At 51.5% G+C, this 17,698-nt stretch overlaps 1 long non-coding RNA gene across 1 annotated transcript; it reads right to left on the minus strand.

Annotated features, from left to right (window-relative positions):
• Positions 1–2,571: 2,571 nt before the first annotated feature.
• Positions 2,572–15,532, minus strand: LOC120324868. The gene is made up of 3 exons (XR_005566541.1): positions 12,830–15,532; positions 9,140–10,904; positions 2,572–4,161 (listed from the first exon to the last, which is right to left on the minus strand). It is a non-coding gene; the product is annotated as an uncharacterized LOC120324868 (long non-coding RNA).
• Between the last annotated feature and the right edge of the window lie 2,166 nt (positions 15,533–17,698).

A 17,698-nucleotide genomic window follows, 5' to 3' on the forward strand; every position in this document is an offset into this window, starting at 1 on the left:
TGAATTACTTCAGCAATCATTTATTGAGTGCCTAAGATACAGAAAACCTCGCAGAGATAACAATGTCCTGGAGATTAAATCCTTCATTAGAGAGACCTCACTCAGTGTTTAGGGTAGTAAACATTTTCTCATGGGGTTTCCTCAACCTCTATCCCACCCCACCCCCCCCCCAGCAAGCTGAGAGACTGGACAAGAGATTGGATCATCTTCTCACCATTACAAGGCACAACAGAGCCCAAATAAAGCCATGGAATCACTGTCCTGCCTGGCCATTGGGGCAGAAAACTCCCCATCACCCTCTCCCAACACCCCTGTTGGGCTTTGGCTGAATCTGGTGCTGGAACAACTTTTGGTGCTTGGATGGCCAAGCTGGAGCAGTTTGGTGCACAGGACATGGACTGTCACTTCAGATGGACTCAGCCACAGGAACCCCAAGAAGATGTTTTGCTTCTCTGCTGCTTTTGTGATATCCAGGATCTCCCATGTCCTCTCTGATCTCCTCACCAGGAGTTCACAGGAGCTTCCACTGGAGCAGCTCTTGGAATTCACTTACTCTGAACTTCAAGGCAAACTGGAACCTCTGCAGCAACACAGTGGAGACAGAAAAGGAGAGCCATTTAAAGCAGGAGTACAGGGAGAGAGGAAAGTAGGCAGCAGGGTTTCTTGGCAGGGAAACACAACTCTTTCAGCTTATTAGCACTTTTGGGGTTTAAATCTTGGAACTCCTGAGGGCAGAAGGCACATTCCACCTGGACAAGGCAGCCTCAGACTATCAATGTCCAGGAACTGATGGCCTTGGCAAAAAGGCTGAAGCCCATTTGCCATGAGCCACATCTCCTGGTTTCTGAGAGAGCCAGGGCCCCAAGGGAAAACTCTGGGAAATGCTGGCCCTGGCAGGAGACAGCAGCAAAGCCTTCAGTACCTCTGGAAGGGCAGAGGGGCAGGAGAGATGATCTGTAGAGCTGGAGGGGCTGCTCAAACCCAGCAGGGAAGCAGGGCAGCAGTGCCCAGCTGAAGGGCCAGTGCTGGAAATGCTGCAGCTCCTCCTGCAGTAAAAGGAGCAGGAAGCAAGTGGGAGGTGGAGATTTTCACAGAGCAAAGCACCCCTGGTGAAGGCAAAGGGGTGACCATCTTCCAAGAGATTGGAGGGAGGCACTGTCAGCCTCCCCAGAGACAACAGGGGGGTTTGAAATCCCCCCAGGAACAGATGAAGTGCTGGTCTCCAACTGCCTGGGCAGGGGCAGAGGAGGGGCAGGGACTGAGCTCTGCTCTGGGGAGACCAGGGACAGCACCTAGGGAATGGCTGGAGCTGTGCCAGGGCAGGGTCAAGTTGGATCTCAGCAAAAGGTTCTTCCCCCAGAGGCTGGTTGGGCACTGCCCAGGCTCCCCAGGGCAGTGGGCACAGCCCCAAGGCTGCCAGAGCTCCAGGAGGGTTTGGCTGCTCCTCTGGGGCACAGGGGGTGACTTTTGGGGGATGTTCCCATGCAGGGCTGAGGGTTGGACTGGGTCATCCTTGTGGGTCCTTCCAGCTCAGCACATTCTGTGATTCTGTGATTGTTACCACACCAAATTTATTTCTGCCCTTTGGGCTGCAGGGGCCAGGGCTGCTTTGCTGCTCTCCAGGACTTTTACACCTCTCCATGATCTGCTGGAACACAGAGGCCAAAGATACTGCTCCTGGACACAGAAACCCATCTCCACCTCTACCCCCTCAGGCTGCCCTGGGAAGCCTTTTTGCTCCCTCCTGACCCATCTGTGCCAGGGAAGTGCCCCAGGCAGCGTTTTGTGGAGCACTTGGACACACGTGCTGGTGACAAGTGTGGCACAAGGGCTGGTTCTTGTGACTGAGCTGGGAAAGGTTCCCTGAGGTTCCCCACGTTGCAGCTCATCAGCCTGTGCCTCCCAATGGAATGTCTCCTGGAGGCTCCTCAGCAGAGCAGGCACGTGACGGGCCCTTCACTGCAGCACTCACTGCATGCATACGGCAGCACTAATGAGGGGGGTCAGGGCCCTCACCCAGCTCGTGGAACAGGGGCTTTCTCATCCCTGCTTCATAGAGAGGCACAATAATTGTGTTTATTTCAAATCCACATCATGGCTCTTACAGCAGTGCATGAAATCTTCCCTCCTCCAGCCTCCTGGAGCAGCAGGAATGAATCCCTCGCCTCACACGGGGTTGATTTTTCACAGATGTTTCCAGTGCCCTCTGAGAGCAGGAGATGCAGCAGTTCAAGAGGAGCAGCAGATCAGATGATTCCCCTGAGACGCTGTCACACCTTCATCTGAGCTCCCTGGCCCTGAGGGGTTCTGTGCTGGGATGGCCAAAGGCTGCAGGAGTCAGACCCCTGTGAGGAGGCTGCTCTTGTGGTGCTCCCTTGACTCGTGGCATCATCCCCAGCCCTGGCCAACACCTAAATCTGGAGCTGCAGACCCACAGAATCCCAGGATGGGTTGGGTTGAAAGGGACCTTAAAGGTCATCTCATTCCACCCCCTGTCATGGGCAGGGACACCTTCCACTGTCCCAGGTTGCTCCCAGCCCTGTCCAACCTGGCCTTGGACACTTCCAGGGATCCAGGGGCAGCCACAGCTTCTCTGGGCAACCTGTGCCCAGCCAGCAGCCACCCACCCCAGCCAGCCAGCAGCCTGTGTGGGTGCACTCAGCAAACCCCTCTCCAGCAGTGACCAGGGAGCCACCATGACCAGCCCTCCCAGGGACACACCACGTGGTCCTGCTGGATGTTCCCTTGTGGGACTGGTGCCACCCCATGATGATCTCCTTGGGTTCCACAGCTTCCCATGACTCCCTGAATTCCCTTCCAAAGCCCTTCAGGGAGCAATTGTGGGATCCTGAGCCTGTTGGAGATGCCAACACTTGTTTTGTCAGGATGGTTCAAATATGGCATGTGCCAAATTAACTACATTTTGCTCAGTGGTGGCAGCAGCCAGGTCTGATGGGGGCATGGAGCTGTACTTGTAAATAATGGTGTGGAGAGGTAGAAGCTGGAATTAAGCTGGAATTACATCCCTTCAGATGGGCATTCCATGAGGGACAGAATGAGACGTGCTCAGTGGAATGCTGAGAGCACTTACACTGCTAAACCCAGCATTAGAACAGCACACAAACATTGCTGCCCTGCTCTCTGCAGTCTAAATGGGAGCTCTGGGAGCCCAAAAAGGTGGGAGGTGGGGGAAAAACAGCCATTTCCTGGATGCTACTGATGTCTCTGAGGGAATGCAGCTCCCACAGAAGCAGCAGGTCAGTGTGTGGCAACAGGGGGAACCAGCTGGGACCTCCCCAGCTCCCAGGACATCCAACCTGCGGCAACATGGGACTCCTCGTGCTTCCCCTGGACAGAAACTGCCTGAGGGATACAAATCCAGCTGGGACCTGAGCATGCCCCAAGGTCAGGGAGAGGAGACTGTTTGCACTGTGCTCCAGTGGCTCTTTTGGTGTCATCTCCAGCCCCACCTTCTCCAGCAGCACCCGCTGCCTTCAGGGACCTGGGGAAACATGGAAGATAGGAAAATACATTCTTAATTCCAGTCATAAACCTGTCCAGAAGGTTGGGATGGAGGCAATCAGTGATGGCATCAGGGCAAAACGACATATTTACAGTGGCAGGGCAACAGGGGAGGAATTTTTTGGCAACGCTGCTCAGAATCCGTGGCATCCTCACTGGGAGCATCAGGATTTCTGCTGCTAATTCCCAACATTGCAGCAAATACAGGGGGGTTGTAGCATTACATGTGCTCTCAGGGGACAACTCTCTAGCCAGGAAAGAGTGGCAAGTGAAATCCAAACCTCCTGCTGCCTCCTCTGAGTCTCTGGAGTCTGCAGTGTGTCCAAGTGTGCTGGGAAGGCAAAGGAAAACAAAGACTAGTGGGATACCATCCAGTGGATTGGGTTTTGGAGGAGTAGACTGGAAAATAACCTTTCAAATGCAAAGGTCCCCTGCTGCAGAACTGTGCCCTCACACCTCTTACCTGGGAACTGGTTTTTAGTTTCAGCTTTTTGTTGATTCAGCAGATGTTGCTGGGTTTGAGCAGATGGGTCTGTGGGGCTTCTTCCCCCTCAATCCTGGAGTCTTCCTACATGAGAGCACAGTGGGCAGCCCCAACACACTTCTCCATAAAGAACAGGCAGTGCTGCTTCCCTAAAACTGATGGAAATTTGCAGAAGTCAAGATTTTTATTTAAAATCGGGGGGGAGGAGTGTCCCCACATGAAAATATCCACTTTTTCCCTCTGTGCTTTTTCTAGTTGTAAAGAACTGTGAGCAAAGAACAAATGAGCCCAAGGAGGGTCTGATGGATTGGGAAAGAAGGGAGATTTCGGGAGCTCCAGATCCCTGTGGTCGCTCAGAGTTCTGTGGGGACATGAAACGAGGAGTCAGCTGGGAATTCCACCCAGTCCTGGTGCTTCTGGCCTACTTATGATGGGGTTAATTCCAGTGACAGTCATTGCCTGCAAGCTTAGGGACAGCCCCAAACATCCCTGGGTTAAGGGCTGGCAAGGTGGAGCTGTCAGCCCACCCAGCAGGCAGCATTTCCCTCTTTGTCCCTGTTTCCATCCCCTCACTCTGCTCCTGTCTCCTTGCAGCCTTTCTGGACCCTCCTTGCTCTGCCTTCCCTGTGTCCTCAGCACCCCTGGGCACATCCAGCTGGTTCCCCAGGACTCCTGGGGCACTCCAAGGGCTGTTTGTCCCCACAGCTGGGTGGGGTGTCCAGCTTTTGCTGCAGTAAATGGCACCTGGAAATGCTCCTCAAAGGACTGGGACAGTCTCAGGGCCCATCACTGTGGCCAAATACACTGACTGGGAAAAGGTGGAGCTTCCTCCTGCTTCTTCCCAGCTCTGCTCTCTGGATTTCCTCTGGAAATGCTCCCGCTGAGGGAGCCAGAAGACCTTAAAAACAAGGAGAAGCAACAGGTTTGCCACTCAGCACAACAAAAACATGGGCACACACACATTCCTTTACCACACTGGCACTGCAGGAGGGACCCAGCAACGAAGAGCAAACCTGGGAGCACTTCCCAGGCCTCTCTGTGCAGCACAACCCCCCCATCCATACAATGGGAACAGTGACACTTCCCCCCGAGCTGTAGGACATGAACAGTGCAAGGGGATAATTGTGAATTTGGTGAAAATTAGGCATTTTGTGTCCAGAGTCAGTGCCATGTATTAACAAAGCCCATAAACCCCCAAAGATTGGAGGTTTGACAACATCAAAAGCTTGCTGAGAAATAACCTGTTCCTCTGCTCCAAGGTTCATACTCCAGAGATTGCTTTCTCTGGCTGCAGAGACAATATTTCATGGAGTGGGGATATCTGGAGTGAGCCCTCTTGGGACTTGGACTGAGAAAAAAAAATCCCATTCAGTGCACTGAAGCATTTTATAACTGAGCTCCAGTGCAAGTCAATGCCAGGCCCTCACTCAGAGCCAGGAGAAGTCGAGGGGCACGTGTGTGGCACAGCCCAGCTGTGCCCAGCCCTGGGGTGACATGTGCTGGTGTTAACCAATCCAAAGACCTCAGGGCCCCTCAGCACACCAGCAAATGAAAGATCATGAAGCAAATAAAAGATTTTGAAGAGCATTCTGATTTTAAGCTCAGTTACTCCCAGTTTAAGGCAACAGCAGCAATGGTTGTTGTTACTGTAGAAAAGGAAAATTAAATCTGGAGGATGGCACTGGAATAGTTTGTGGGCTGCTCTGACTGTTCAGAAGTACAAACAATCCTCTTGGCTGCCAAATATTTCCTGTGCCCATCAGACCTCCCTGCTGGGGGGAAACCTCTCTCCATCCAACACTGGAGACAAACAACAGCTACTGGGGACAAACAACAAACACTGGGAATGAACAACAAACATTAGGGACAAACAACAAACATTGGGGACAAACAACAAACTCTGGGGCTGTTCAGCCTGGAGAGGAGAAGGTGTGGACACCTCACAGCACCTTCCAGGATCTGAAGGGGCTACAGGGAAACTGGAGAGAGACCCTTCATCAGGAACTGGAGAAAGAGGACAAGGAGTAAAGGGTTCAAACTGAAAGAGGGGAAATTTAGGTTAAATATATGGAAGGAATCCTTCCCTGGGAGGGTGGGGAGGCCCTGGCACAGGTTGCCCAGAGAAGCTGTGGCTGCCCCTGGATCCTTGGAAGTGTCCAAGGCCAGGTTGGAGGGGGCTTGGAGCAGCCTGGGCTAGTGGGAGGTGTCCCTGCCCATGGCAGGGGGTGGGACTGGGTGAACTTTGAGGTCCCTCCCAACCCAATCCATCCTGGGATTCTGTAATTCTATGATTTGAGCCAACCACTCTCACAATTACAAATAAAAGTCTCTCTCCTGAACCCCTTCTCTCTTTATTCACCTTCTGAGGAGCTCTGCACGCTGCCTGGGTCAAAACCATCTCCAGGGAAAAGTTCCCTAATGCCATCAAGCAACCCTTGCATAGTCAGAGGGGAGGATTCGCAGCACCAAACCTGAAGCCTCAAATAGCAGCCCAATTATACTCTTTACTGGTGCAGCTCCACGAGTATCCAGACAAACCACGGGCAAGCAGAGTAATTTGATCCTGATATGCCTGTCTAAACAGCAGAGAGCTCCTCAGTGCTGTTCTCCCTCGCTTGTTAATTTAACGCTTGATATATAGGAAAAATTAGAATTAAAATGTACCCGGCTGCTTCCTTCATTCCTGATTCCATTTAGGAATATCTCCAATCTCCCCGCAAAAAAAAAATGAGCTAAACTGCTCTGAGACATTTGAGAGCCTGTATTTTATTTTTAGACAAGCCTGTGTGACTTAGGATCCTGAAGTGCCAGGGAGTTTGCACGGCTCTGACGGCAGCGTCCATCACATCCAAATCCCAGCGCTGGCACGGGGGGAGAGGCAGGGCCCTGCTGCTTCCACTCATGGAATGGGTTGGGTTGGAAGGCTCCTTAAAGCCCATCCAGTGCCACCCCCTGCCATGGGCAGGGACACCTTCCACTAGCCCAGGTTGCTCCAAGCCCCGTCCAACCTGGCCTTGGACACTTCCAGGGATCCAGGGGCAGCCACAGCTTCTCTGGGCAACCTGTGCCAGTGGGTGGGCAAGCTCTCAAAGGACCAGCAGGACAGGGACCTCTGCAAGACAACCAGCAAGGTGGGGCTGAATCCCAAAGGACAAATGGCTGGAGTCAGCTGGCTCCGAGGGGACACACGGAGCGTGGGCTGCTCCCTCAGCCATGGGGCAGTGAGGAAAGCAAACCAGCTGTGTGCTGGGCTCGGGACCAAACCAGGTGTGCTGGGCTCGGGACCCAGCAGCCTCCCTCCCCCTTCCCCGAGCTCTCCCCGCAGCAGCCACGAGCACGTGGTGCCTGGAGAAGGGGCTGAAGAGGCAGAGGCTCTGGGAGGCTCTGGGAGGCTCTGCTGGAGGTTCTGCTGCCTCCGCGAGAGGGGAAGGCAAGGACTGCACTGGCCCCTCATTAATCCCAGGAGCTGCAGAGCTCGGGCACCACGTGAGGAAGTGCAAACTTGCACGCCCACGGCGAGCCCGGATCCTTCAGAGGCACTTCTGAGTTTGCTTATTAAAAAATCAATTCTTGGGCTGGAGACAAAACAAAAGAACCACTTCGGTTTGAAGCCTCGTGCGAGAGCCCCACGAGGGGCCGCAGGTGAGCGTTAGTTGGCTGTGCCACAGGGAAGGGAATTCCAGGATACTCAGGGCCCTCTCCACAGCTTTGTTTTTCCCGTGGCCCACAAAGCAAATGGAGAGGTTTCAGCTTGGAGAGCCCGTGGTGGGGATGGGGGATGAGGAATGAAACCCTTCCCTTTGAAAACCCCCGGAGTTACAGCTTTGGCAGGGAGAAAACGCGTTCCCTGCGCTCACTGGGAGGGCAAAGGCACAGGGAAGAAGGGAAGAGAGAGAGAGAGGAGGGAAAGAGGCAGTGAGAAAGTTCTGCATTTAATCCAGATGAGCCAAATGCAGGGGAGGGAGCCCTGAACAGAGATTTCTGCTTGCCCTGACCCAAACACAGGGTAGAGTGTGAGGCAGGCAGGTGTAGAGGTTTGGCTGTGTTTTCAGTGCAGCAGGAGAGCAGGAGCTGTGCAGAAACATGTCCCCCAGTGCCTCCAAGTGAATCACGGAGATCACGGGAGAAATGGGATCCTGGGAGAGGTGTGGAAGGACAATGACCAGGGAACGCTTTATTGTCAAAACCTTGCACTGCAAAAAGTGATAAACCTAGGTTGGGGAGATAAAAAAATAGTGTTGGGACAGATAGGTAAAAATTCTGAGTCAGTCAAGTGATTACTCAATCAACTGATCAAGTGTTTGATCAATAAAAGAGAGAGGAGGACTGTGCCAAGGACTGGCAACGAGGAAGGTGATAAAAAGAAGGGACAAAGGCTGGGAGAAATGTCTTTTAAGAAATGCCTGAATACAGTGCCTCCTCTCAAATAAGCAGCAATCCCTAAGCATCCCCTAATCATTCTGGGAATGATTCCACAGTGTCCACTTGCTCTGGGCAGCACTAAATTGTCCAGGAAACACCCATTTTTAAGAGCACTGAAAGTTTTCTGTATTTCTGGGGCAGACACCCCTTTATTGGAGGATACTGCCAGTGTGTGCCCTGAGAAAAGCTGGTACAACCACATGAAATTATAGCTTGGACATGTCAACCCGACCTCAATCTGAAGTATTTCCTTCTCTGCAAAGGTAAAGGAAGAGATCCACGGATGTCCAAGCACCTCGGGAGCTGGGCAGGGCGTCACATTGATGCCCAAGAAATGAGGACCAGGTCTGGGTGCTGGTGCTGCAGGGAACTGGTGACTCCCCAGGGTGCCCCAGCAGGGATGGGCTTGGCTGCAAAGATCTGCAGCATCTTGTGACATGGGGAAGGGGAAGGGAAGGAAATCCGTGGGTGTCGGAACACGGCCCCAAGTGATCACCACAAGGATGAGCAATTAGTGATGAATCCCAAATCTACAACTGTCACCTCCTTCAAGCATAGAAGGAGGCCAAGTGGTTAAACTCCACTGGCCTGTGTGCACAGAACTGAGCTCTGCTTCATCCCAAACCACACACCCGAGCCCAGAGTCCCAGCTTTGTCTGGGTCAAAGTCCCAACGACAAAAAAGCAGGAGTTCAAAGCTCACACAACTCACCAGCAGGAGCGTTGGCCCAGGGGATGCTGGCAGGGTATCCAGGCTGAGGATCCATGAGCTGCTGTGTCACTGGGGATCCATGAGTTGCTGTGTCACTAGGGATCCATGAGTTCTGTGTCACCAGGGCTGGGCACTCTCTGACTCTGCCTCACTCCCACGGGACTGGGGGAACTGGGATTTCCCCGAGTCTGTTCCCATTCATGCTGGCACGAGGGAACCTCCAGCCTCCCAAACAAGAGCTACCACAACAAGACCAGGCTCACGGACATCAAGCTCCAAAGCAAAGCAAGAAAGTTTGCAAACCAAGCAAGCAAGCAAACAAACAAGCCTGAACATTTGTAAATACGTCACAAATAGATCCATCCCTCCCTGAGCAACGAGCATCAACCACAGAGCCACAGAGGCACAGAATGCCTTGGGTTGGAAAGGTCCTTAAAGATCATGTCATTCCAACCCCCTGCCATGGCCAGAGACACATTCCAGCTAAAACACAGCCCCTCAAAAGCTCTGATGTTAAACACAACTGAAGGTCCGACCTGCCCGTGGTCAACACGTGGTTCCCAACAAGCTCCCCTTGCAAAACCAGCATGAACTCAACTTCCTCAGCTTTCTTACAATTCAAATTCAGCAATTTCAAGGAGCATTGGAAGTTTCTCAGGCAAGGTTTCCCTCTCTTCCTTTTCCTTTCTTTCTCTGCTCTGTCACAGCCTCCGGCAGGTGCTGCTGGGAGGGATGGAGGAAGTGTGAAGAGGGTGAGCAAATAGGAACCCGTGTTAGGCTCTCAAGACAGGGATGATTAATTTGCAGTTAACATCCATTCCCTTCATTATCCCTTCATCAAAGCCTGACAAATGTGAAAACAACAATGAAAAATAGAAATTAATAGGAGTATTAGCACTGGATGCAACCTGCTATAGATTTAATCCCCACAAAAGAGCATAAGGATGTGTTACATCTTCTTTCTTTGTAATGGCCTCATATCCACCCTCCTGTCATTGGGCATAAATCTATTTAAATTTAAAGAGATCTGTTTATATACATGTGTGTGGGGGGTGTCTGTACATGTGCAGGTGGAGGGGTGGAGGGGAAGGTTTTCTCCTCACTTATCAATTAAGGCTCTAAACTAAAGCTCATATACAGTTTGACCTTCTGGATGGTTTCTTTCCAGGCAGAGGCTGCTCCCAGTATCCCAGAAAGGGAAGGGACCTGTGGGACCCCAGTTGGTCCCACCCTGATGGTTCACCTTCATGCAGGAGAACAGAGAGAAACACGCTGATGCCACTGAGCACCATCTGCCCCCAAGAGAGAAGGCATCAGGGCAACTCCTCATTCTAATCTGCACCTCCTTCTCATGCTTTGGGATGCAGCTGCTTGGCTGGGAAGGTGCTTGTGGCCAGAACACCCTGGAGATCTCCCGGAGGGGCTGCGGAAAACGGAGGCTCCCCCATTTCTCTGTGGGCATCTCCTCCAGCCCTGCAGCCACTTGGACATGAACACGTGGGCTGGGAGGCCAAGGGGTGGTTAAAAAGTTGTGGTAAAGCACGTCCAGCGTCCAGGCCAAACCTCTGCAGTACCTCGAGTCAGATCGTGTTGCCACAATGGAGTGGAAAATCCAGGATGGGGAATTGTCCAGGTGTTTGTAAACCCTCAAGAGAAAACTCAGGAGCTGTAAGGAAAGGGGGAATTTCAGTCACTGCTGCTTTCCTCACTGAAACCCTCTTGAAAGAAACGTGAAAAGAGCTCCTCATCTCTCCTTCAAGGTGACCTGCAAATGAAGAAAAATGGGTTTGTGGCCTTATTTTTGGCTGAGTTACGAAGGCCTGAGAAGTTGGCAGGGATTCGAAGCGACGCTGGGATTTAATTTTTTTTCCCCTATTTTTCTATAATTTTTTTTTTATTTTTTTTTTTTCCTGCTAGAAATTTAGTTTTTGTCTTCTCTGGCATTCTGTGGCCAAGGAGAGAACAAGTGAAATCAAACCATCACAAGGGAGTGATGCTGGTATGTCCAAGAGAAGGACTTGTAGTCACACCACCTCCAGCTTGTCTCCAAAGGAGGAGAGGGAATACTTTTGGCTGCAGGGGGATTATTTCCAGGTAGAAGAGAAATCATTTGTTTGGCTTCTGTTGGCCTCACCTTAGTGTTCTAAGGAAATCTCGGGTGAAAGTAAGGCTCTGATAAAGATCTAATTCCCTTTCTCCTTTCACTGCCTGCTGGGGGAGTTCCCGTGTGAGTGGGGCTGGATGGAGAAGAAGGAGAGGTGGAAAAACCCTTCTCTATGTCAGGGAAAAAAAAATGCCTCGTGTTAATAGCTCACAGGGAAGGAAGGAGGCAGGCATTAAAATGCCTACATGGAAATTTGGAGGAATTATAAACAATTAAACACTCAAACCCAGAGGTCTGTAACCTTGCTGGAAACAAAACAGCAAAGAAAGCCTGGATGTGTTAGTGCAGCTACAGATAAAAGATAAACCGGGAAAAATAAAATTTGGGTGAGCAGGGAGTGAAGGGCAGTTTAGACCCTCACAGCAGAGGGGGTCTGGGTTGGGAAGCTTTGCTGGGGAACAGCACGAGGACCACAGGACCACGAGGACAGAGCTCATCACGGACGGGTGACAGAGACCCAGCTCAGCCCTCGAGGACACAGAGCTCATCAGTGATGGACAGAAACCCCTCTGCCTTGTGGGTGTCCTCAGAGGTGGCCTCTGGTGCTGCCTCCCCCTCCCTGCCCGTCCCACCAGGCAGTGCCAGTGCCAGCCCTCGGCTGCCCCGCGGGTGACGAGCGGCAGCTCCGTGTTTCCCGTGTTTGCGGCCTCATTGCAGAGCTGAGATCATTTGAGCCACCAGGACCTGACCCTGCTCCCCTGGGAGACCCAAAATGTGTCACCATTGTCCCTCACAGGGAGGGTCTGGGCACTGGTGGCACCACATCTGACCTCTCTGGGCAAGCCCTGCCAGTGCCAGACTCCGAGATCAGCTCCGAGCGCCAGCTGGAGCATCCCAAAAAACCTTTTACGTTGCCCTCAACCTGATTTGCCCTCCAAACACCACTGCCACAAAACAGCTGGGTCCACACCTTGCTGGGAATGGAGATCCCTGGTTTTCCAGAGGCCTTGTGGGGTTAGAGAGATTGGACACCAAACCTGTCACCAACAGAGACACTCAGTGGGATAGTGTGAAAGACTGTCCACACTTGTAAGAGAAAGGAGTAAAAAATACCTGATTTAACTGAATTTCATTTTTTTTCATTTTGAATTTTTTAATCATTGCCCTTGGGGAGATGTGTCCATCATCTCTTGCTCTTAAAGCCCTCACTTATTTCTATGCCAATTAGATGGCTTTTTTCACCAATCTAAACTTTTCCTGCTGCAAACCAGCAGGCTGGATCCTGGCTGGAAGCTCTAGACAAGCAGTGACAGCAAAAGGCTGGGTGCTCCCAGGGCTTCCTAACAGGGATCTGCTCTGCTGTGTGGTCCCAGCTTCTCAAGCTTTGCCCTCTCCACGCAGCCTGAGAAATGTGAGGGTGCAAAAAACAACCGTGGGAAGAGCTCATGGGATGAGAGACTGAGGAAGAAGGTTGGGGAGAGCATCAGGCAGAGCCCACTGTTGCCCATTTATCCCCTAGACATGCAGTTTGACTTATTTTACACAGACATCATTTGTAAAATCCAAAAATAAAGCGATTTACTCACCCCCCTGGCAGTGGTGCCACGCAGGAGTTCTTGGAGCACCACGGAGGAGTGGAGTGACACCGCTGAGGAAAGAGCTGGGCAGCAGCTGGACCCCTTTCCATGGCCCAGGAGTTGGGGGATCATCCAGGGTAAGAAAAAACAAATTAAGCAGCACCCTGAAAATTGCTCAAATGGGTCATTAGACAAAAGTGTGGAACACCAGCACAGCCAGGATGTGACCGCCTCTGATTTCCAGCAGAAACAAGGATGTGAGTCCCCGACGGGTCAACAGGAAAGGGGAGCCAGGCTGGGCCTCCTCCAGGACCTTCTCCCTTGAGAACCACAAGAGCAACGAGATCCTCCAAAAAGCACAAGTCCCAAATCAAAAGTCAAGCCACCACTAAAGGAAAGACCCGAACAAGATCTAAAACTCTGCTGCTACCCAGAGGTATTAAGCTGTTGGAACTAAACCTGCCTTATTCCCGCTAGTGGTTGCATTTTAAGGGAACCTTTTAAAAGGATTATCTTGAGGAACTCTCTTTCAACAGCCTTTCCTTTCCGAGTCCTTGGTGGTGATAGCACTGTTAATTGTGCTGTGATGTGATTGTGTGTTTGTGCAGGTGGGGTTGGGAGCACGAGGCAGGAGCAGCGTTTCAGGTGTCGCTGCGGGTGCGAGCGCGGGCACTGCAGCCTTTGATGTGGCTCAGAGGGCTGCGTGGGGGACCTGCGCAGGGCAGGGATCCACCTGCCTTGTCACCAGCTCCTTTGATCTGGGGGTGATTGGCTGCTGCCTTTATTTATACCTGGAGTTTTGAAAAAGGCTGGCGAGGACCCCCCGGGCGCCGGCTGAGGCGGCCGCGAGGAAAATTCCGTGCGGATCCATATCCGTATCTAGCTGGAGATAAAGACATATATTTTATCTGTATATAGAGGTATTTCCATATCTGGCAGTCTCTCTATTTACCTGCTCTTGACAATAAAAGAAGCAACTTCTTACACAGCTGTTGCTACTACATTCAAACCAGAAAAAGAAGTTATTCCACACCCCTCCACTTCCAGCCTCGGCGAAGGTCTCCGGGAAATACCGGATGGTTCAGCAGCCTCTGGCTTTGGGAACACGGGCTCGTCCTCCTTGGAACTATTCCTGCGAGGAAGGGATGTCACGCCGGGAGCACGGGAAGAAAGAAGTCACCTCTGTCCCCACCGGGAAGAGCTCAGCCGGGTGGGGGGGGGTTTGTTTTAATCCTTGGAGGTGTTAACGAGAGGGGTTTGCCCTCCAGTCACTACTCCTAAAAGGGAAATTAAACCTCAGATTTAAATACCGTCCGAAATGCAGAATAACACAGCCGTGGCCCCTGGATTTGGGAGGTTGGAGGCCGCCGGGCTGACTCGAAATATCGACACCAATACATGACCCAAAATACGAGCTTCTGCCATCCAGCACCGTATGTGCCTCTCCGCTCCCAAAGGACACTTGGGGAAATATTTTCTGCTTAAATCCAAAGGCTCTGCTCCAGTTCAGAGGGATGTTGCCTTTGCATGTGCGTGGGCACCACATACATCGTGCATATCTCCAGCATGCACAGCCTGGGTGTGTGTTTAAATCTGTGTCCGTGCACTTGGGATATATGAATGCTGTAAATACCTGTACAATATGTGTATATTTTTATTTTAGAGGCAGAGAATGAACTGTTTGTATCACAGAAGCACAGAGACGCAGCACATACATGTTGAGCACACAAACTCCGCTCTCCCTCTGTTAGATATATATACATATAGACACATATAGAACATCTATGTTGCATATATTATTCAGAGATATACACAGACATTTTTTTCCCCCAACTAAACCATTTTCTTTTTCGTTTTGCTAATTTGCTCAGAGTCTGTAGCATAAAATAGGAGCTGGTGAGGGGGGGAGAAGGGAAACTTCACTTTACCTACTTCTAGCTGAATCTCATCTCATTTCTGGTTTGGTTTTTTTTTTTTTTTTTAAGGAAACTTCATTGTATATTCTAGAAAAGTATATTGGTGGGGTAGGTTTACCAGAGGCAGAGAGAATGTGCAGGGAGTGAGAAAGTGAATTGATGGATGGATGGTTAAATGAATATAAATGAACTGATACCTTTACAGGAAAATAACATTTCTTTTCTTTTTTTTTTTTTATTCTATAGATCAGTGGGTTTTGTATCTGTAATTCTTTCATATCAGCAAAGAGGAAATAAACTCCCATGTAAATCATTTTCCCCCCATCTGGAAGCATATTAAAAGCATGCCTTTTTTTTTTTTTTTTCTTTTAAGCAGAGCCTTTTTTTCCCCCTATTTGCTTATCGGTTCATCCACCATTACATTTTAAATGAAATTGCAAGACCCCCCTCTCCTCCTTTCCTCCCCCCCTCCCGCCTCCCAAATTCCGGGCTGATGTCGGAAAGAGGGAATCAGCCTCTCCCATGCTTTAGAATAACTGACCTAGATTCAATTACAGATAGACCCGGCGGAGAGGACGGCACCTCGCTGCCTTCTCAGGGGGCTCTTAAAAAGGGGGGAAAAAAAATAAAAAAAGGGCAGAAAATAGGAAAATTAAACACCCCCAAAAAGAGGGGGGGGGAGATGGGGGGGAGCGGATAAACAACCGGTTCCCACCGAGCGCTGCGGCCGCTCGGGCATCCCCGGCCCCGCCGCGGCCCCGCAGCGCCCGCACCGACGGCGCGACCCCGCCGCTGTCCCGCCGCTGTCCCGCCGCCAGAGCAGGGGGTTGCCCCCCCTCCCGGCCGTGTTTTTGGGGGGCCCGCTTTCCAAAGGGCAGCTTTTGGGAGGGGGGAGAGTCTCCCGGTTCTCCGCGCCGCCTCCCGGGCTGGAGCGAGGGGACCCCGCGGGAGGAGCGCGGAGCATCGCGGCTCTCGCTCCCTCCTTCCCGCCCTCCCCCGGCACCGAGCGGGGGTCGGGGGGTCCCACGCGGACCCTCCCCAGTCCCGGGGGGCTGCGGCCGCACGGGGAGGGAGGAGAGGGGGGTCTCGGGGGCCGGCAAGGCGCCTTGTTTCATTTCCAAGTGGGACCGGGGCCGCTCCAGGACGCGCCGCTCGCAAATATAATCTTCATATTCAGTTCAATGGAGTCTCCTTATAATTTACAGCGGAGAGATAAGGCTGGAGGATGCAATGAAAAAAAAATCTGAAGTCATCCTCTCCCCCCCTGTACTGCGCTGCACCTTGGGCAGCGGAGCAGAATCCAGAATCTCAACTTCTCCCGACATATGTTTCCAGCAGATAAGTAAACAATCTGGACGTGAAATGAAAATTTTAATTAATGCAGTAATGCTATTACACCTCAAGTGTGCAAATCCCATTGCCTTGCACTGTGACAATGGGTGGGGAGGAGGAAAGAAAGCAGACAGACAACAAACCACAAGCAAATTCTAATCTGGGTTTTGCTTTTCACTCGGCTCCAATTGTTTTCATAGTTTGTTTCCTTTGAATTAATCTCATCCTTATATTTCAGTAATTACCAGCTACTCATCTCTTCCCCTCTTTTTCTCACCCACTCAAAGAGCCGGCTCCCGCTCCCTCGCTCTCCTCTTTTAAATTGGGATCAACCTGGATTTAATTTCGGGGCTTTTAGGCGTACACATGTTGCCTTGTTGCAGTGCGGACCTGCACGGACCCTGCACGTTATTTCTTGTTTCGCTTTCCGAGCGCGGAGCGTTCAGTAATAATGAAGTATTTTTGCTCTAATAAAAAAGGAAGGGGAAAAAAAAAAAAGGAATAATAATAATAATAAAGGCTGAGTTGTCCCTTTGATGTTGGTATAAAACACCCCGACTGGAACAGAGGCGTGTGAAGGGAGACAAGAGAGACGGGATGGCAAAATTAAGGACCGAAAGAGGAAAAAAAAAATAATAAAGGGTAAAATACAGACACATCCAAAGCCCCGAGGCCGCCTCGCTCCGGAGCGCGGAGCAGCGCGGAGCCCTCAGCCCGCGTCCTCCCGCGGCGCCGGCTCCTCCAGCCCCCCGAGGGGACCGGGAGGAGGCCGGGCTGGGCTGGGTTTAGCCCAATATTTTAAATTTTAAGTGTTCTGAACGATTGGATGACGGTTTCTGAGGGAGGAGGTGAGGACGCTGCGGCGGGGGGACCCTCCTGCCGCTCCTGCCCGCGGGACCCGCTCCCAGCTCAGCCCCTCGGCGGCCCCGCGGGGTCCCGGCCCGGCCGGTCGGGCCTCGGGAGCGGAGGAGGAGGAGGAGGAGGAGGAGGAGGATGTGTTTCTGATCACCGCTTACTTTTAAACACTACAATCAAGGAACGTAGCCAGGAGGTCGGGCCTGGAATAAAACCGTAAAATCAGAATTGCAATCTTTTTGATGTTTCAAAGTCTCTTTGAATGCCTTTGATACACTCAATAGCAAATTTACTGGGCTATTATCACTAATAAGCAGAAATAAGTAATATCTCTCAGAGACTTCTGTGGGCTTAATGTGTCCTTTAAAATAAAGTTTTTTAACATCACTTAATTCCCCCTCTGTCTTTGTCTCTCCTGCAGCAGAGCTCCCTGGCGATCGCACGGCTACACCTGGGCGCCAGCGAGGGCTCTCCCGGTCCCTTCGCCCCCTCCCCGAGTTCTTTTCTCTTCCTCTCTTATTTGTTATTTTGTTTAAAGGAAGGTCCAGGTGGGTGATTTTAAGTGTCTTGGTGGTCCTGCAGGCAGCACTGAGCCTAAACGGAGAGGAAGAGAAGAGAAGAGAAGAGAAGAGAAGAGAAGAGAAGAGAAGAGAAGAGAAGAGAAGAGAAGAGAAGAGAAGAGAAGAGAAGAGAAGAGAAAGAAGAGAAGAGAAGAGAAGAGAAGAGAAGAGAAGAGAAGAGAAGAGAAGAGAAGAGAAGAGAAGAGAAGAGAAGA

Source organism: Pipra filicauda, unplaced genomic scaffold (genome assembly GCF_003945595.2).
Source record: "Pipra filicauda isolate LSUMZ 115617 unplaced genomic scaffold, ASM394559v2 scaffold732_size125655_pilon, whole genome shotgun sequence".
In the NCBI taxonomy this organism is placed as follows: domain Eukaryota; kingdom Metazoa; phylum Chordata; class Aves; order Passeriformes; family Pipridae; genus Pipra; species Pipra filicauda.